An 18,646-nucleotide genomic window follows, 5' to 3' on the forward strand; every position below is an offset into this window, starting at 1 on the left:
CCAGCAGAACACAAAGGAACCTTCTTTTGAACACTGTGGGTTGAAAGGGCTACTTGAACTGAAGTTGCACGGAGAGAGCTTTGCTAATCTGCTAAAACCAATCCCCCCTTCCTCGGGCTGACCAGGGTTGCAGCATGTACAGGGCCCACTTCCAGGATATTGTGGGTTGTGCTGTTGTGCCAGAAGCTTTTCTCCAATTTCTCAAAACTTTACTCTTTGCCTGCAAAAAATGCTTCAATTTTTCCTTGCTCACTGTGTTGGGGCATTTGAGAATTTCTTTAGGGGTTTTTTTCTGGGGTTTTGAGGGGTTTGAGCGTATGTTATCATTGCAAGGTGGCCAAGGGTGGCATATGCGTGTTTTCCCCCTTTCCATTAAATGTTTCTCCAGCACTCTGCAGCTTCCCCAGCTGCCTGAGTTTCCTGATCTGGAAAAGCCCCATGAGAGGAGTTACCCTCACAATGTCTTCCCCTGGGCTTTAAATGAAGTGTGGGGAGTTGGGGAGGTTGCCGAGCACAGACAGCTCACAGACAGGTGATTTGTAGAACAAAAGAAAGGGCACTCACAGACTCCCCTTGGCCACCTCAAAAGTCAGTTAAGCACGACAAAAAAAACCCCTTCCTTACCCATGAGAATTTCACTGAAATGTTATCTCCCTTTGATAGTTTTCAATGCAATTTCTTTTCACATCAATTGATGGAGAATGGTAAAAAAAAAAAGGGGCAGTGCTAGTGCAAAGTCCTCCCTTAGGACACATCTACAACTTGTATTTTTTTATTTATTAATTATTTGATTTATATCCTACCCTTCTTTCCAGCAGGAGCCCAGGGTGGCAATATTTAAAGTACCATGATACCACTTTAAACAGTCATGACTTCCCCCGAAGAAACCTGGGAAGTCTTGTTTGTGAAAGTGCTGAGGTTTATTAGGAGACTCCTCTTCCCCTCACAGAGCTACAGTTCCCAGAGTTCCCTGGGAACAGGGACTGATTGCTAAACCACTCTAGGAGAGTTGTAGGTCCTGTCTGGGGTCTTTCCATTGGGGCATCTGGTCTGGCCACTGGAGGGACAGGATGCTGGACTAATGACCCCCCTTTTGCCTCTTCCAGCAGGGATCCGCAGGAGGATTCTGGCCTGTCACGAATGTCCCACCCACCACTCCCCTCCTCGCAGCTCCTGACTCTTCTCAACTGAAAGTGGCATAAATGGCTCACCGAACTCTCCTTCAAAGTGTTGCAAAACACGGCACATTAAGGATTTCACAGAGGTAAACAAGTGCGTCTAATTTTCTCTAGCAAGGGTTGGCGGCAATGCTTTTTTCCTCATGATTGCTAAAAGTCAAGGCTCACTCCCTGACCTATGATCAGCGTGGGTGCTGTGGAGTTTGCCAGTCTGGGGCCAGCTTAATAGTTAACTTTGCTGCAGTCGCTTTCTGAAGTCTTGATATCCTTTAATTTTAATTTGGACACAAACATGACAGACGACATTCAAGGAAATGTGTGTGTGTGGGGGGAGATGGACAGCAAGTGGCTAGTGAGATGGGCCAGGGAATAAGAACCGTCCTTAGTAAAATGCCAGCAACAGTTAGAGCTAATACTCACTGAGGCTTGGGACTTTATTGCCATCAAATTTCTTCAAAAGCAAAATTGCCAGGCACATTCGGAGATTCCTGTCAGCAGAATCGTCTGATTAATTTTGAGGGGTGGAGAACAGTTTCAATAAGACCAGGCCTCTGGTGTCAGTGGGGAGTTTGGGCCCAGCAGGGAGATTCTAAGCCCCTCTCTGAATTGTCCTTTAAAAAAAATAGGCTGCTATCCTGTACCTGAGAGACGCTGCATTGAACTCAATGGTGCTTACTTCTGAATAACCCTCTCGCCCTTTTTGCATGTAGGGATCTCAGAGAAAGAGTGCCAGCCAGATCATACCCAGCTGATCCATAAGAAGTGAACCTGCCCCCACCTTCTTGTGTTCTGATCAATGAGTGCAAGAGCCCTGGGATAACTGACAAGCACTAGGCTAGGGACAGCCAACCTGGTGCCCTCTTGCAGATGTTATTGGATTGCAACTCCCCTAATCAGCCCTGTCCATTGGCTCTGCTAGCTGAGACTGATGGGAACTGGAGTCCAGGAACATTTGGAAGCCGCCACATTGGCTATCCCTGAATTTGAGCCTCTCATAAGGACATAAGCAGAGCCTGCTGGATCAGGCCAAAATGGCCCATCTGCTCCAGCCTTCTCTTCTCACAGTGGCCAACCAGTTGCCCCAGTGAGAAGTCCACAAACAGGACCAGAGCGCGACAGCACTCTCCCCTCCTGTGGCTTCCACCAACTGCCAGTTCAGAAGCATACTGCCTCCGACAGTGGAGGGTAGAACATGGCCATCAGGGTTCATAGCCATCCATAGCCTTCTCCTCCTCTAATCTTTCAGAGCCATCCACGTTGGTGGCCTTGTCTGCCTCCCGTGGGAGTGAATTCCAGAGTTTAACTCTGTGCTGTGTAAAGACTTATTTTCTTCTGTCTGTCCTGAACCTTCCAACGTTCAGCCTTCATTGGATGTCCACGAGTTGTTGTGTAATGAGAGAGGGAGAAAAGCCTCTCTCTGTCCACTTTATCCACACCATGCCAAATTGTATGCACCTCTCTCAGGTTGCCTCTTACTCCCTTCCAGTAACCACGCTAACAGAACGTTAGAAAGACTCCAGGCTCAGCCAACATGGCATCCTCCAGTTGTTGCTAGACTACAACAACCCCAGAATCCCTCCCCGGTTGCAAGGCAGACTCTGCTGGAGACGGGGAACTTTTTCTGAGGTTCTGGAGTCCCCCGTGAAATTCAGAACGGTGGAGTTTGTCTAGAGTGGGCCTTCTGTGAGTCCGCATGAGAGAACGGTACCCGTTAGCAATGAGCAATTCACAACAGTGGGTTAACGTCAAGGCCCAAAGACCAGGCGCTGGAACGACCAAGGCTAAAAATAGTCCTCATTAGATGGAGAGCGCAGGCCCCTCCTCCTCCTTCATGCTGTAAATCTCCATTACCAATTAGGCTGAAAGGGCCATAAAAGAGAATTTACAACCCAGCCACAAAACAATCCCTGTCAGGAACTTGGCTCAGTTGCCTTCAATGGTAAAGTCACCTTTAAAGATTATTATCATCATCATCATCTATACACCTTGCCCATTGGGAGAACGTGTAGGGACTCTGGGATCTGGATGAGCAGCTGTCAAAATGAACTCAGCAGACTTGGACTGGCTGGTGGCAAAATGTCACAAGCGGCACAAAATTCTGTGCATTCCCCATTCATAGTTTCTTCACCCCAGTTGTTATGTGCCAAAGATCTGTCGATTTTGGTTATCTCAGTTTCTCATTTTTCGAATCGCACATTCAGTTCTCCACAGATCTGCAGCAACTTGTGATTTTTTTTGAAAAAAAATCCTCATGAAAATTCTTCAGCATTTTAGTGTGAATTTCTCAAACTCATCACATTTTTGTATGCAGTTTTGACTAATGTACACATTTTTGCAAGCAATTTCTCCTAATATAATGAATTTCTGTATGTTATTTTCACTCATATATTCATTTTATGCACATTTCCCCCCTAACACATGCATGTTTGTAAACATTGTTTGGTTGGAGAACCGCATTGCAAAATTCAGATGGGTGTGGATTTTGAAGGATGGCTGTTTTTGGTTCTTACATTGTTTCAGAAAATGCGAATTTGATAAATTCGGCTTTAAATGCGAACCAAATCAAATTCCTCCCCCATGCCTAACCCAAAAACCCTGCAAGGGCTTTACATGAGACCCTGCTCTGTCCTACCCCTGCAACTCGACACAAAAGACGTGAAATGGACCCTCTTTTAAAGGTAAGACAGACACGAAGGAATTCAGCAAATATTTTTGAACGAAGGTATTTCTGTTCTTCTCTGGAGAGCTGAGGATGATAAACTCATTTTTGAATTAACACTGGAGGCAGTCTTCCCTCTCCTACTTCAACATTTTTTTTGGATTATAAAGACCCGATTATAAAAATTCAAAGCTGCCCTTTAAGGACCACAAAGACCCCTTCCAGAGGAACCGATCCCTGCTTACCTGTGTGCTTCATTAGTGCTACTAAGAGGCAAGAACAGCAACTCAGGCAGAAACACAACAGGCAACTCCTCTACAGATGACAGTGAAGTTGGGTGCTCTAGAGCCTTTGTGGATTTTGATTTAGTTCTCACCCTGTATAAGCAGCCCTCTTGGAGGATTCCATCAGACGCTCTTTTGGGAATGAACTGATAAAACAAACGGAATGTAGGTACTCATCAGTAATAAATTTCGCTGGAAGTCATAGGGGAAGATCTTGGCTGTGCAACGGTAAACACTGATCTTACTCCGAGTTTTGCCTTTACTCCATCTTTCCTCCCTGCGGAAGCCACAGGTGAACAAGAAGCATGTCAGGGGGGAAAAAACACTACCATGCTAAAGACCTTTACAAAGTCTCTCTGCCAGCCCAGGCAGAGTCATCTGGAGGACACCGGCTTCACCTTTTGACTTCCTCACCTCTTAAACCCTCAGCCTGGCTGCCTTCGTAATATGATTTGTACAGATTGCTTGATTTCACCCTTGTGTTGCCGGGCAATTCATAATCTCCCATTGGGGGAGGAACAGATGGGGAGGAGCGGGCTTTTCCCCAAGCATGCAGTGTCTTGCAATGCCTTGCAAGGGGGGGAGGTAGAACTGGAGTAAATTTGCCGATGGGGGAAAATATTATTTTCCAGCTTCTTCTCTAGAAAGGAAACACTTCAGCGTCTCCAAATATTTCCGCAATATTTCAGCATCTCCAAATATTTCCGCAATATTTTATGTTCAGGATCCGTATTACACTTCCAAAGGCTGCTAGCCACAATGGCTATGCTATGCCTCCACTGTCGGAGGCAGCGTGCTTCTGAATACCAACAACTGGTCAGCGCAGGAGGGGAGAGCGCTCTTGCACTCAGGTCCTGCTTTGGGGCTTCCCATTGGGGCATCTGGTTGGCCGCTGTGACGGCCGGATGCTGGACTAGATGGGCTGTTGGTCTGATCCAGCAGCCTTTTCTGCTGTTCTTAAAGAATTTGCTGAAGGAGTCAAATATTGACCATAGCTAAAGGCCAGCATGCTGTGATTGATTATATTTGGTTTTTTGGGGGAGTGGGGCTTTTATTCATTCAGATTTATTGCCGGAAACCATGGGTCATTGCAATATAAAATAAATCAGGAACATAGGAAGCTTTCTTACACCAAATCAGACCCTTGGTCCATCTAGCTTAGTACTGTCTACACTGGCTGGCAGAGGCTCTGCAGGATTCCAAATCGCGTACATTTCCAGCTGTACCTAGAGATGCCAGGGAAGGAACCCCAGGCCTTATGCATGCACAGCAAGTGCTTTAACACTGAGCTAGGCCCCTTCATGCAACAAAAGCTGCAAGTCGTCAGAGAATAAAACAGTAACAATGGGGGGTGCATTCTATAACAGGTGTGGTGCCTTCCAGATTCCGAGTCCCTTCAGCCCCACCCAGCATGGCCAGTGATGAAGGATGATGGGAAATGTAGTCAGCCAAGAGGGTGTCCTCCAGATATTGCTATCTGTTACACAGCAAACATTTAAAAATAAAACGGAATTAAGCACAATCAGTAAAAGGGGGAAATAAAAACCTGGCAGTCGACCCTTCAAATGGCATAATTTCCAAGTCCAGCTCAACCAGTCAGTTGCCTAGGTTTAACAGCCCATCATAACACTTTCTAGTGTTAATTTGTAGGTTGCCATTGAAACATACAAAAATAAAAATGGGAGAGCTGAAGCAATCAAGCTTCTCCAGTGATATCTTATACATATATCTTGTAAAAGTTGGCATAGGCCTTGGCTAGTGGCTGTCTCAGAACCTCAGTATCTTTTATTAAAAAACAGGGAGGGTAGAGATGGAAGAGGAAATTGTTGGGTCTTTTTGGCACAGATCAATCGAAGGATGGTATTTGCGCATGCTTCTTTCCAGTAAAGATTTAGCCAGCACGGAGCAGCCTCCCTGGCCACCTGAGCTTCCTGATCTTAAAAAGACCCCGTTGGAGGAGTTCTTTCATGTGACGTCTTCCCCAGGGCTTGAAGCGAAGTGTGGGAAGCTGGAGAAACTGCAAAGTGCAGACCATTGTTGAGATGATTTGAAGAATGAAGGGAAAAACACTCACAGACACCATTTGTCTACCTTGGAAGTAAGATGTGGTATGCAAGACAAAAGTCTTGCACCCCACCCGTGAGAATGTCACCAAATTTCTCTCTCCACTTTGATAATTTTCTAATGCAATTTATTTTCTTGTCAATGAAAGGAGAATGGTCACAGTGGGGTGTGATGTATGATAGCAATTGCACCTGAAATTGTAAACCCAAACCTCTCATGCAGAATTTCAGTTCACCCAAGATCACAGCTTGGAAAGTCCCTTTTAAAAAGGAACTTTTTCTAGTTCAACACGTCCAAAAAAGAACTAATTCCAGTTCATGTTCATCCCTTTGCAAAATGAATGAGTTCAGTTCACAGTTCATTTCAAGTTCATTCAAATGATCCTCGGCAAAAGTCATAATCTGCTGTGCTGAAGTATGAAATATACTTAAGAAGAATACAAAAACATCAAAACTCACACATGGTGGGACGTGCATGGTTTAATTTATTTTTCCTGACAATTACGATCTTTAAAGACTGTAAGCATAACAAAAAAACTCTTAAGTAACAAAAAATTTCTTAAGTAAGAACGTGAACTTGAAGATGACCTAGAAATCTTTCGAAGTTCTGCCCCATAATGAACTTAACGCACGTTCTATTCACCCGGCAATTATAGGAACTACTTTTGGGTGTAGGTGAGGGAATCTTGAACTAATTCAAGGAACTTTGTGATACCCAAATAGTTCATTCCAATCACCACCAAGACAGATGCGGTCCACATCCAGTTTACCATTCCACAGGTGCTTTTTGGAATGTGTGTTTCTGGTCCTCAGGACCACAGAGAAAAAGCCAGAAAATGACTAATCCCTACTAAAAGCTGGAACCCCAGAAAAGCTCTGCACAAAGCCAGCAGCAGTTTAGGGTTCAATTTCCATCTTTTACCCATCTCTTCCCAAGTTAAGACCTTCCTTGCCTTCTCACTGGAGTTCACATTTTGCCCTGTCATACTCCCATAATTTCCATTGTCTGGATTAGTACGGAACATAAAGAAAAGAAGCCGCAACAGCAGCAGAACTATTTGTGCACCAGGCAAGGCACTCCGGGCATTTCTACATCCGGTGCTTATTCACCATAAAACACATTGTGATCGATAGCACAGAGGCATGCAAGAACTTAAATCAAAAGCAGCACTCAGATATTTCCCAGAGTTTAATGCTTCCAAGAGAGACAGAGAGAGAATGTTGAAATTGTCAAGGAGAAAGCAGTGCCCTCCTCCCGTCCCTAGAACTTTCTTTCTCTCAAAAGGCTAGTCCCTGTTATTTTCAGACTTATGTATGCCATATGCTGAGGATCATAAGTGGGGAGAGTTGCTCAGGTCCTGCTTTTGGGCTTCCCATAGGGATATCTGGGTGGCCACTGTCAGAACAGGATGCTGGACTAGGTGGGCCTCCTTTGGCCTGACCCAGCAGAGCTCTTCTTCGGTACTTGTGCTCTTATGTCACACTGTATATCCCCTACAATGTCTATTTGTGGCTAAGTTCAACCTACGCTGTCAGAGGCAATCTACCTCTGAACACCAGTGCCTGTGCAATTGTTGCATTCGTATGAGTGGCGTTGCCAGTGCATAGATTCTGCCTGTTCCAGCGTCTAGGCCAGCCAGGTTTTGATTTCCAGATGGCTGAAGCCAGGATGAACCAAATGCTGGGTGGGGGGAGAAGCAGGCTGATTTTGTATGTGGGTAGGGCAGGCAAAACCATAAGAAAACCTGGGGTGGAGTCTGGTGCCCCTGGGGGCCAGGCTAAAAGCCAAAACATGTCTCCTGCCTGGCTCTGCAGTTGACTAATCTTTGAGCCCCAAAGACTTAGTTGCTAATAACAATTGATGTAGTTTTTTTTTAAAAAAAACTGCCCCAAACTGAGAAATACTGCCAGGCAAGCAGGTATACACAAGCTGTAATAACAAATAAATAAGTGTAAAAACAGTCAGAGACACCTTGCCCTCAGTCAGGGCCAAATGAGCGCACCCGGCATTTGTCAAGCGCCTCGAATGATAGCCCCCGAAACTGAATGCCACCCTGACACCACGGGCGCAATAAGCCTGCAAAAAGGCTTCCTGTTGGTCACGGTTCACCTCCTTGGACAGGCAAGGGGAGGCGGGGGCGCGATTCCCCCTTGCAGCAAAACCTGACCCCGCAGTAGCCCGAGACTTGAAAAGGTCTGGTGGAGCAGGGGGGTGCGTGTGCTGGGGTGGGCGGGAGGAGGCTTTTGAATAAGTGGCTTTTTATCTGGTCTCCCTCTGGGAGCTTTGAGCTCAGCAACCAATGAAATTATATCTGTTGTTTTAAGCGGTGGAGAAAACTTCCCCTGATCTTTATTGAGATTTATGGCTTCCCTTGAGCTTAATTGTCTCTGGGAGCCTTGAATGTTCTTAGTGGTCCATGTAAGTGATGCTAAGAGGGATGATAATGGCTCAAAGAGCCTGACTTTCCTCCCTCTCCCTTTTCCTTAATTTGAGAGCCTGGCTGAAACTTCTGTTTCAAGAAAGGGCCTAACCTTGGGAACTCTGAAGGGCTGCAGACTGTGTGTTTGCAGACTTTCCAAATCACCTGGGGTTGACTTATCTGCATTTATTGGGGCGGTGGTGGAGGAGGCAGGTTTCCTTCAGCCACCCTTGGACTTCCGTGTGAAGCCTGTGGCTTCCAAATATGGACAGAGAGATACCTGAATAGGTGGGCAGAAGAGACGCCCCCTGCATGCCCCTAGAAATAAAGGGAGGTACTTAGCATGGTGCAGTGAGGTAATTTGAGGCCCTGGACGCAACGGTCTTCTGTGCAGAACTAAATGATGGGATTGGCTTCCACAAGAGGCAATGGAGCCCACCAACTTGGACGGCTTTCAAAGAGGGTTAGACAAAGTCAAGGAGGAGAATGGAGGCTGCCAGTGGCTACTAGCCACAATGGCTATGCTCTGCCTCTGTGGTCAGAGGCTGGATTGTTGGGGATCACAAGTGGGGAGAGTTGCTGATGTGCTCAGGTCCTGCTTGTGGGCTTCCTATTTGGGCCATCTGGCTGGCCACTGTGAGGACAGGAGGGCGGACTAGATGGGCCACTGCCCTGGCCCAGCAGAAGGGCTCTTCTTATAGATGGCTTTAAAACAGGATTATCATTCAAATTTATGTTGGGTAAGGCTATTAGCCACTATGGCTATGTTCTACCTCCATAAGCAACAGCTTTTGCGTGTACCTCTTTTTCTGCCTCCCCCAAAATCCATTGGGCTGTATCTCTTTGGGCTTTGCCTTTTCCTGTTACACATTTCAAGAGCGAGCAGCCCAAGCTACAATACTTACTTGGAAGCAGACCCTTTGAAATCAATAGTATACTCTCTCCTTTACTTACATCAACGGCTATTTTATGAAGGACAATGCTTTATACTGAGGTTGGGAGTCTTTGTCAGTCTGAAGAGGATGTTCCTTTCTGAGGGCCACCTGTTAGTGGCGGGCAGGGCTAGAAGCCTTGCAGCTGTCAGAGGAGGAAGCGGATCCAGCCATCCGTCTTCCAAAATGCTGGTGCCGAAAGGTCCAAGTTCTATGGCTGTAGGGGTGGAAAGATCTCTCAGCTCCTCCTTTTCCCAATCTTCAGTCCAGTTTCTCCACATTTCTGCAGCAATTTGCCATTTGTTTTTTTAAAAAATCCTCATGAAAATTCTCCAGCATTTTAGAGCGAATTTCTCCCCATAAACACATTTTTATTTATTTGTTACATTTATACCCCCCTTCCTTTCACCATGGAACCGAAGGCGGCATACATGTGGTTCCCAGGTGGTCTCCCATCCAGGCACTAACCAGACCTAGACCTGCTTAGCTTCAGCAGGGAGCTGGCCTCATGTGCCTTCAGACCATAGCCTGGGACCTTCAGGTGGTTTTGACTAATGAACACATTTTTGCAAACAATTACTCATCATAGAATGCATGCCTGTATGTTATTTTCATGCCTATATTCATTTTTATGCACACGTTCCCCAACAGATGCATTTTTTGTTAACATTGTTTGGTTGGCAAACTGCATTGCAAAATTCAAGTAAGTGCAAATTCTGAAGGATGGCCCAGTTTCAGTTCTCTTACTCTTTTGGAAAGTACTAGTCTGCTACATTCAGCTTGAAATGCAAACTGAATTGAATTTCTCACCCATCTCTATATGGCACCCCAAAGTAACGCATCTACAGGCCTCAGTTTTGTCACATGGCTCATGTGTAAGGGCTATCCTCATGAGTAAGCAATCCCTGAAACTCCTTCACTGGCAGCAGCTGTGCTTAGGGTGTGGTCTAGGAGGCCAGAGTATATAAGAAAGGTCTCTTTAAGGAGCCTCCTCATTGCTGGAAACAACACAGGTATTTGGCTCTAGTTGGTCTGCCTTTCTGAGCTGTGCCTTGCTTGAACTCTCTGCAATATTGACCCTGTAGCCTGACCTTGACCGGGATCACATTTGGACCTAGACTGATGCTCTCTTCTTGACCTTGGTATGTTTGGCTAGTGCTTTCCAGTCTTTGGGGTTTCCTGGTCCCAAGCTGTGTAGGGCTCTGTACACCAAAACCAGAACCTTGAACGCAGAGCATAAGGGATTTTGACAGGTGGTTGGTTAATGGCATCATATAATTATCAGGTGGGCGGCCCTGCCCACCTGTGAATCATCTAATGTCATAATGACGTCATGCAAGTGATAAGCAGGTCCCCCTGCCCACTTTTCAGATTTGGCCTGCAAGGCTGATCCTCATCACCATCTGGCCTGAGGAGCCAAAAAGGTTCCTTGCCCCTGTGGTGGAAACTGGCTCCTTAAAACCATGCAACAGACAGATGCACATATTCTATGCAAGGTGAGAATCTTTGCCAGAGCCCCTGTGGGCTACGAAATTGACAGATGTGCCCAACCCTATCCCAAAAGCAAATACTAGTGTTGACTAGTTTGCCCCAGGTCCCCCAGCACAATGGAGCGGGGCACTTTTCTTCATTCGGCTCTGTCAACGTCTACCGCCCCGCTGGAGCGTGTGGGAACTTCCCTTTTCTGCCAAGCACAAAATAGTTGTCAAGCTCTGGCAGCATCTTTGTGGAGGCTCCGGCGTGAGGCAACATGTTGCTGTAATTAACAAGCAGGCAGTGTTGGCACCGATCCCTGATTGCAGCTGCACCTCCGTGTGTGTTTTCCAAGTTTTATTTGACAGGGCAGGTTTGGGAGGGGGAGATGGTGGCCCCAGGGAGTTTAGGTGCCCCTGGCATTGCCCCAGCTTGTACAAAACAATTTGCTGGAGAGCGCAGGAGGCCAGGTGCGCAGAGGTGGCAGGCGGAGAGAATGATGGGCAACAAGGGTGTTGTAATTAAACTGAGCACTTAGCCTGCAGCCCTCTGGAATGTGCAGATTGGCCTTGTGGGGGAAGACAGGATCCAGCCCAGACTTTGCTCTGAGGGGTCTAGGCTGGGCCTGCACAACTCGTGACCCACTGAGCCAAACTTGGCTGCTCTGCCAGATATTTTTGGCTTGTAAAATGCTATACACACAGACACACAAAACCTGAAGAGTTCTTAGGGTTGGCTGTATGGAACAGGGAGCCAGAATGGGCTACCCTCCAAACTGTTTGGCTCCTTCTCATCCTGTGGAAATTTCGTCAGGTCCCCATAACCTAAAGCATGGGGGGAAATCCGAGAAGCGTTATCTTTGTTGGGATAGAAAGCAAGTCCCATCCCTGAGCTGGGCAAAGAGAAGGAAAGAGAATAGCCATGGAGTGGGCTCTCTTGCTGTTCAGAATCTACAAAGAGTCCTATTGGGTCAGGCCAGAGGGGACCCATCTAGTCCAGCATCCTGTTCCTGCAGTGGCCAACCAGGTGCCCATTATGGGAAGCTCAGAAGCAAGACCTGAGCACAACAGTGCGCTCCCCGTTTGTGATTCCCAGCAACTGGAATTCAGAGGTGTACCGCTTCTGATAGTGGAGGCAGAACAGGGCCATCAGGGATGGGCGAGAATCAGTTTGCATTTCTAGTGGAATCTGTGGAATCCACACTTTCCAAAACAATATGAAAACTGGAACACAGCCGTTCAAAGTTTGCAATGCGGTTTGCCAGCCAAACAACGTTGTCAAAAATGCATGTTAGGGGAAGGTGTGCACAAAAATGAATACATGAGTGAAAATAACACACAAACATGTATTCACATGATGAGGAATTGCTTGCAAAAATGTGTGCCTGAGTCAGAACTGCCTATATAAATGTGTTTATTAGGAGAAATTCACACTGGAATGCTGGAGAATTTTCATGAGGATTTTTTAAAAAGTGTAAATTGCTGCAGAAATGTGGGGAAGATTGGAAAAATGACAAATGGAGAGAATGAAAATGGCCAGATCTTTCCATCCCTAATGGCTCATAGCTGTGGACAGCCTTAGCTGCCAAGATCCTCAGCCTTGCTGAGTGTACGTTTCAAGCATGCCTCTTATTTTAATTCAGAAAATGTAATGGCAGCTGAGTATTTGTGAGCCTGGATTTGGGGGTTACATATCTCAGACAGATGTTCCTGCCGCTGGTGCCTTAATGTTTAGCAGTGAATGGGGAACTCCCCTCTGTTTAGTTAATCCCAGGTGTAGCCTCATAAATGCACCCTCCCCCACCAAAAAGAAGACGGAGAATGTATCTGTAGGAAAATTGACTTCAAAACCAGCCTGTTAAGATTCCCTTTAAATCCTCTCTTTTCTGTGTTTTTTCTTTTTGTAGATAAGAATGAGCACCATCTGGCAGCCCAAGAGGTATTTAACCTTATCTCCACTTTAATGTCACACTGGGATATCTTGATTCTGTTTTGCTTGCCTGAGATCACCTGCCTTTCAGGAAGGCTTTGTTACCGAGAGTCAACCAGCAGATGTGGCATTAGACCTGTAAGTGGGCAGAAGAGAGAGGTGGGAGGGCAGTGGCTTAACTTACCCCCACCCAGCCACCCCGCTCCATCAGTACCACCCCCAGCTTGGACCTTTAGTTCACATGCGCACTCTGTTGGCTGTCTGGGTTCTGCATTCTCTCTGCAAAGACCCGGGGGGCGTTCGATAGTAGTCCTACTCAGAGTAGATCCACTGTAGTGAATAGACATGGCTAACTTAGACCCATGGAAGTTAACAGACCTTAAGGATGTGGGATTGGACAATTTGATTTCAGTTCTCATTTCAAGGCAACTCAGTCAAATCCACACTTTCTGAAACAATATGGGAACCAAAACATGGCCATCCTTTGAAATTCGTTCTTATCTGAATTTTTGTGATGTAGTTCTCCAAGCAAGCAATATTCACAAAAATGCCTATGTTAGGGGGAAGCATGCATACAAATGAATACAGAAGTGAAAATATCATACAAAAATGTGTTATATGATGATAAATTGCTTGCAGATGTGTGTACGTTAGTCAGAACTCCAGACGAAAGTGTGTTAAGATAATTTTATACTAAAATGCTGAAAAATGTTTGTGAGGAAATACAAACTGTTGTGGAAATGTGCAGAACTGGATTTTAGAGAGAGGAATGGAGAGAACTGAACGTGACAGAATTTTCCATCCCGTATAAACAAGGCTTGGACCCACTGAAGTTAATAGACAAGGCTAAAGTAGGTTCATGGATTTCACTGGTCTGCTCTGAGCTGGACGTCTGCATTATGAACAGCTGAGTTCTGGTTTGCATTTACATTCTCCATTCATTTATTTTCCCCACCAACTCCAGCAAGTGGGATGTCTGGAAAATTGCAGAGACCTTTTATTACAATTATTCCTATCTCACCCTTCAGGATCTAAATCCTGCCAAGGTGGCTTAGTACAAGTAATGTTCAATTACATATTTTCAAAATGCCAGACAAACATTAACATATCAAAAACACATCAGGATCCTTCCCAAGTGATGGTTGATCATCCAGTGGGGGTTGGTGGTGAGGAGGCCAGAGTCCATCTGAGACAGGCCTTGAGGGTGCCTTCAGTACCTCACTTTCTCTCTTCTGGAATCCTTCCTAGGCAACAGTTGATGGTAGATCACTCTGGAGTTTTGGGGGGGGTTTGTTTTTGCAATAAGCAGGGATGATTGATTTATTGATATATGCTGCCTTTCCACAATGAGCTGACAACCAACATTCAAAAGATCAAAATACAAAGCTCTGGGGGTCAGTTCACACACACAAACCCAATGAAAATAGGACAAAAATCAACAATTTAGCAAACATAGACAATAGAAAGCTCTTCTTTGAGTAGTTTATTCATTTATTTATTTAATTTGTGTCCCACCTTTCCTCCCAGAAGGAGCTCAGGGTGGCAAACAAAAACTCTAAAAACACTCTAAAACATCATAAAAACAGACTTTTTTTTATGACAGAGGCTGGACTAGATGGGCCACTGGCCTGATCCAGCAGTGATCATCTTATATTACGAAAGAAAGAATCTAGATTTCAATATAAAGGAAAAAGAAAGTGATCCAGTAACAGGTGCTGTTTTTGTGGCACTCCAAGGAGCCTCAGAAGGGCCTGGGTTAAGGACAGTGTCCTCTCACCATCTAGACGATGTACAGATGGTTCCCTCTTCCCTCCTCGCCTCTCAATGCCGGTAGAGGAGGATGCTTTGCACATGCTCAGAGGCACCTTTTCCTCCTGCGAAGACAGATGGAAGAATTCTTGGAGTACTTGGGAATTAGAAACCCAAGTCCTGAACATAGGTTTGTGTGTGGGTTTGTTTAGGCTGGCCTCTGGGATTCTCTTCCTACCAAGTTTTCCACATTGTTTCTGCAGTCGCTCAACAATAGGATGGCAGAATCTGACAATATCTGGCTGGTTTCTCTCTCTTTTTTCCTCAACAATGCAGATGTCTCCCTGAAGCTGCTGGCTCTTGGGGTGGGGGAGAGAATGTCAGGATGCGTGTGCAATTTTCTGCAGAAGGGAAATGTCAGACAAGCGGGTCCTTGTAGCCACCTAGCCAGGCTGTGTTTCACTGAAGCCAGAGGTCTGTAGCAGCTTGGGAGGGAGGATTGCATGACTGAATGGAAGCCTTTTGAAGGAGAGACCTCCAAGGTGAATGGTTCTTTCCCATGATAGCTTAATGGAGCCTCCTGATCTAGAGGAAGTCTACGTTTGAATACTGTCTCTGGGGGAAGCAACAGCAGGGCAGGCCTATGGGGTTCATGTTATGCTTGCGGACTTCCCAGAAGCATTTTTAGGGCCACTCAAGGGTGGGGAAACCCTGGCCTGTTCGCCGGACGTAACTGGCAGCTGCATTTCATCTTGCCCTTCTTGGATCCCCTCCTGTCTATTGGCTGGTCAGCAAGAGTTGAGTGGGAAGGGGACTTTGATGGTGCGCCAAGGGTGCAATTGCAGTATCATCCATGACGCTTTGCTGTAAGATGATCAAATGGGGGGGGGATGTCTCAGCAGAGAGATAGACATGCGTGCGTTCCTTGAAAATGAGCAGAAAAGCTTTCTGTGCGTTTTGCAGTTGCATGCATACCATTTGCCCTTCTACTCTGCAATGCCATCTGAAGCAGCAGACGTGAAGTTGCTTCCGGTGCCTTGTAAAGGCCTGTCTTTTTGTCCAAACTTTCTCTGGCCCGTGAGATTGCCCCGTTATTTCCCAGTTCCTGGTTTCATCTGTTTTTATTGGACTGTTTCACTGTGGGTTTTATGCTGTGTATGGTCTTTTTAAATGATTTTTTTGCGGGGGGGTTGTATGTTCGTGTATGACTTACAGATTTTTAAATATTAAGCAGTTTTCAAATGTATTTAGATGATTTATATACTTTTTGCACTAGTCACAGGTCAGTTTCCTGCATGCAAGAGATAAAAACACATAACGCAAACCTTTACAAACACATAAGAAATTGCTAAAGGATTGTTGCTATTGCTGCTGCCGCCGGTAATCACAGTTGCCCTCCAGCCTCCCAAGATGCTTTTAAATAAAATAAAATGAAAAATAAAATAACTTCCTTTGTCTGTCCTAAGACTGCCGCCAAGCAGTTTAATCTAGTACTATATGAGAGAGAGAGAGAGAGAGAGGAGATCTTGCTCTTTGCTCTTTCCAAATCGTGCATCATTTTATAAATCTCTATTGTGTCTCCTCTTAATCCTCTGGAAGTTGCTTCAACTCCTGAATCATTTTGCTTGTCCTTTCCTTGCATCTTTTCCTGCTCTACGATTTCCCTTTTAGGGAAGAGATTTTTATCGACTCTTCCCAGCCGTACCTGTCCTGCCGCTTCACCTGCAAGTGGGAGTGTCTCTCCCCAGCTCCAGCCACTATGCATTTCAGAAGCCCCACCCTTGGATTACATCATGGCCAAACAAACTTGGCATTCACCATCGGCCAGATAGGCGGCTTATAAATTAAAGTTTATTATTATTATTATTTACCTAACCTGTTCCCACCTGTTTCTGGAGGGAGGTGAGGGTATAGATCCTCTGCTCAGGTTTCCTCTGAGGGCAGATGTGGTGTCTATTTGGAACAATAATAATCTGGAATGAAAAGGGCAAGCGGAGGACCGCATGTGCCACATAGAGATTGAGGAGAGGAAACAGCCGCATCCAGCTGATTGGGGTCAGCATGCAAAAAAGAAATCAACGTTAGAGTAGGGGTGGTGCATCTGTCATTTTTGGTTTCTCGTTTTTCTAGTTGTAAATTCTGTTTTCCACATTTCCACATCAGTTTGGGATTTGTTTATTTTTTTAAATGTCCTCATGAAAATTCATCAGCGTTTTTGTGCGGTTTTCTCCTCATGTACACATTTTTGTATGCAATTTTGTCCAATGCGCACATTTTTGTAAAACGGGTTTCCTTGTTATACTGTATTGCATGTTATATGTTGTTTTTGCTCGTAAACACATTTTTATGCACTCTTTGTGCAAGATATATGCTCTTTTGCATGCAGTACCTGACTGGGGAACTGCACTACAAATTTTGTACAACTTCAGATTTCAAAGAGTGGCTGTTGTTTCCGTCCTCATATTATTTCGGAAAGTTCAAGTTTGACAGATTCGCTTCTAAGTGAGAACTGGATAGAATTTCTCCCTTACTCCTACGAAAGGGTGGGTGGCGAACAGGAGCATAGAGTTCACACCTTTGGCAGAAAACCTTTGCTGGGCTACTTCAGGAATCAAGTATTTGAATGTTTCCTAATACGGGTCTGGGGGAGAGTCTCTGTGCATACATACTTGTGGGCAAATAACTGGTGGGGAGTAAAGGCAAGTCAGATATTCTTTCAGGTGCTCGTCTTGGACTTGGAGCGAGTTCTTCCTTTAAAGAAAAGGCAGCAATTCAAGTATGTTGTAACCTTTTTACACCATGAAGCAGTAGAGCCCAGGTAAAGCTGTGGCTTGCATCCAGTGCTAATTCTACTCGGAGGAGACGTGCTGAAAATAATGGACATGACTGAGGTCCATTAATTTTGATGCGTCTTCTCTAGGGATGGGTGAGAATTTTGATTCAGTTTGTATTTCAAACTGAATCGATCAAATTTGCACTTCCCGAAGCTTTGTGAGAATTGAAACACAGCCCATCCTTCCAAATTCACACGTATTCGAATTTTGCAATGCAGTTAGCCAACCAATGTTTACAAAAATGCATATACTAGGGGAAGATGTGTATAGAAATGATTATATGAGTGAAAATATGCAAAACATGCGCAATGCGTGAAATGCTGAGAAATGGCTTGCAAAAATATGTATGAGTCGAAACTGCTTACAAAAATGTGTTTATTAGACGAAATTCACACTAGAAGGCTGGAGAAGTCACGAATTGCTGCAGAAATGTGGAGAACTGAATTTCAGATTGGGAACATGAGAAACCGAGAGAACTGACATTCAGAGAACCTAGCTGCATGTGATCCTTTGCCACCTTCACTCTGGCTCGAGAAATAGGAGGTGCTTTGGCTCAGTCGTGCCTTTGTTTGTACGGAGATATGAAGTTGCGTCTGTAGTGCTTGATTTCAGGGTGGCCCCATTTTCCCCTCATGTGACCTTGAGCGTAGTTGCAGAGGTGAGGCAGTAGTGGGGAACAGAAGGACATCCTGGATCTGTGAGGATGTCCACCACTAAGGGAAGATGATGGCCCAAGCAAGGGGTTGTTCGGGAAGCCGGGGGTTCTGGGAATCAGATGGCAAGGCGAGGCCGGCAGTGGTGCCCTGTGGCTGAAGCAGAAAATACACCTTGTTTTGGCAGCGCCTGGGAGCAACTGACAGAGCTTTGTAGTCTCAGCTGGGCAGTAACATAGTGGCAAATTCAGAAGTGCAGGGTCTCTTCATTTTAGTCACAGCCACACCCCTCCCCCCCCTTTTTTGCTGCTGGGTTGAGAATGAGATCCTTTTTAATGCCTTCTTCCAAAGCAACAGGCATCTGCAGGAGCCAATCAGCATGAAAGGGGAGAGTGTTAGCTACTGAGAGGAGTCTTCTCAGTGACTGCCTTCCCCCTCTTCATTCTGATTGGTTCCAATCAGCAGGAAAGGA

The 18,646-nt window shown here is 45.6% G+C and overlaps 1 protein-coding gene across 4 annotated transcripts in view; it reads left to right on the forward strand.

The window, feature by feature from the left end:
* The first annotated feature begins 1,199 nt into the window (after window positions 1-1,199).
* The window catches only part of RXRA (retinoid X receptor alpha), a 167,899-nt gene continuing 150,452 nt past the window's right edge, over window positions 1,200-18,646 (forward strand). Inside the window, exons 1-2 of one of the 4 annotated variants that reach the window (XM_061603644.1) lie at window positions 1,200-1,264; window positions 12,916-12,947. The gene's annotated coding sequence lies outside the window, so the exon portion shown is untranslated. Of the gene's footprint in view, window positions 1,265-10,543; window positions 10,679-10,969; window positions 11,033-12,915; window positions 12,948-12,991; window positions 13,077-18,646 lie in introns of those variants that run through there. The other 3 variants (XM_061603643.1, XM_061603645.1, XM_061603646.1) reach the window with 3 other exon arrangements.

Source organism: Rhineura floridana, chromosome 20, assembly GCF_030035675.1.
Source record: "Rhineura floridana isolate rRhiFlo1 chromosome 20, rRhiFlo1.hap2, whole genome shotgun sequence".
NCBI lineage: Eukaryota > Metazoa > Chordata > Lepidosauria > Squamata > Rhineuridae > Rhineura > Rhineura floridana.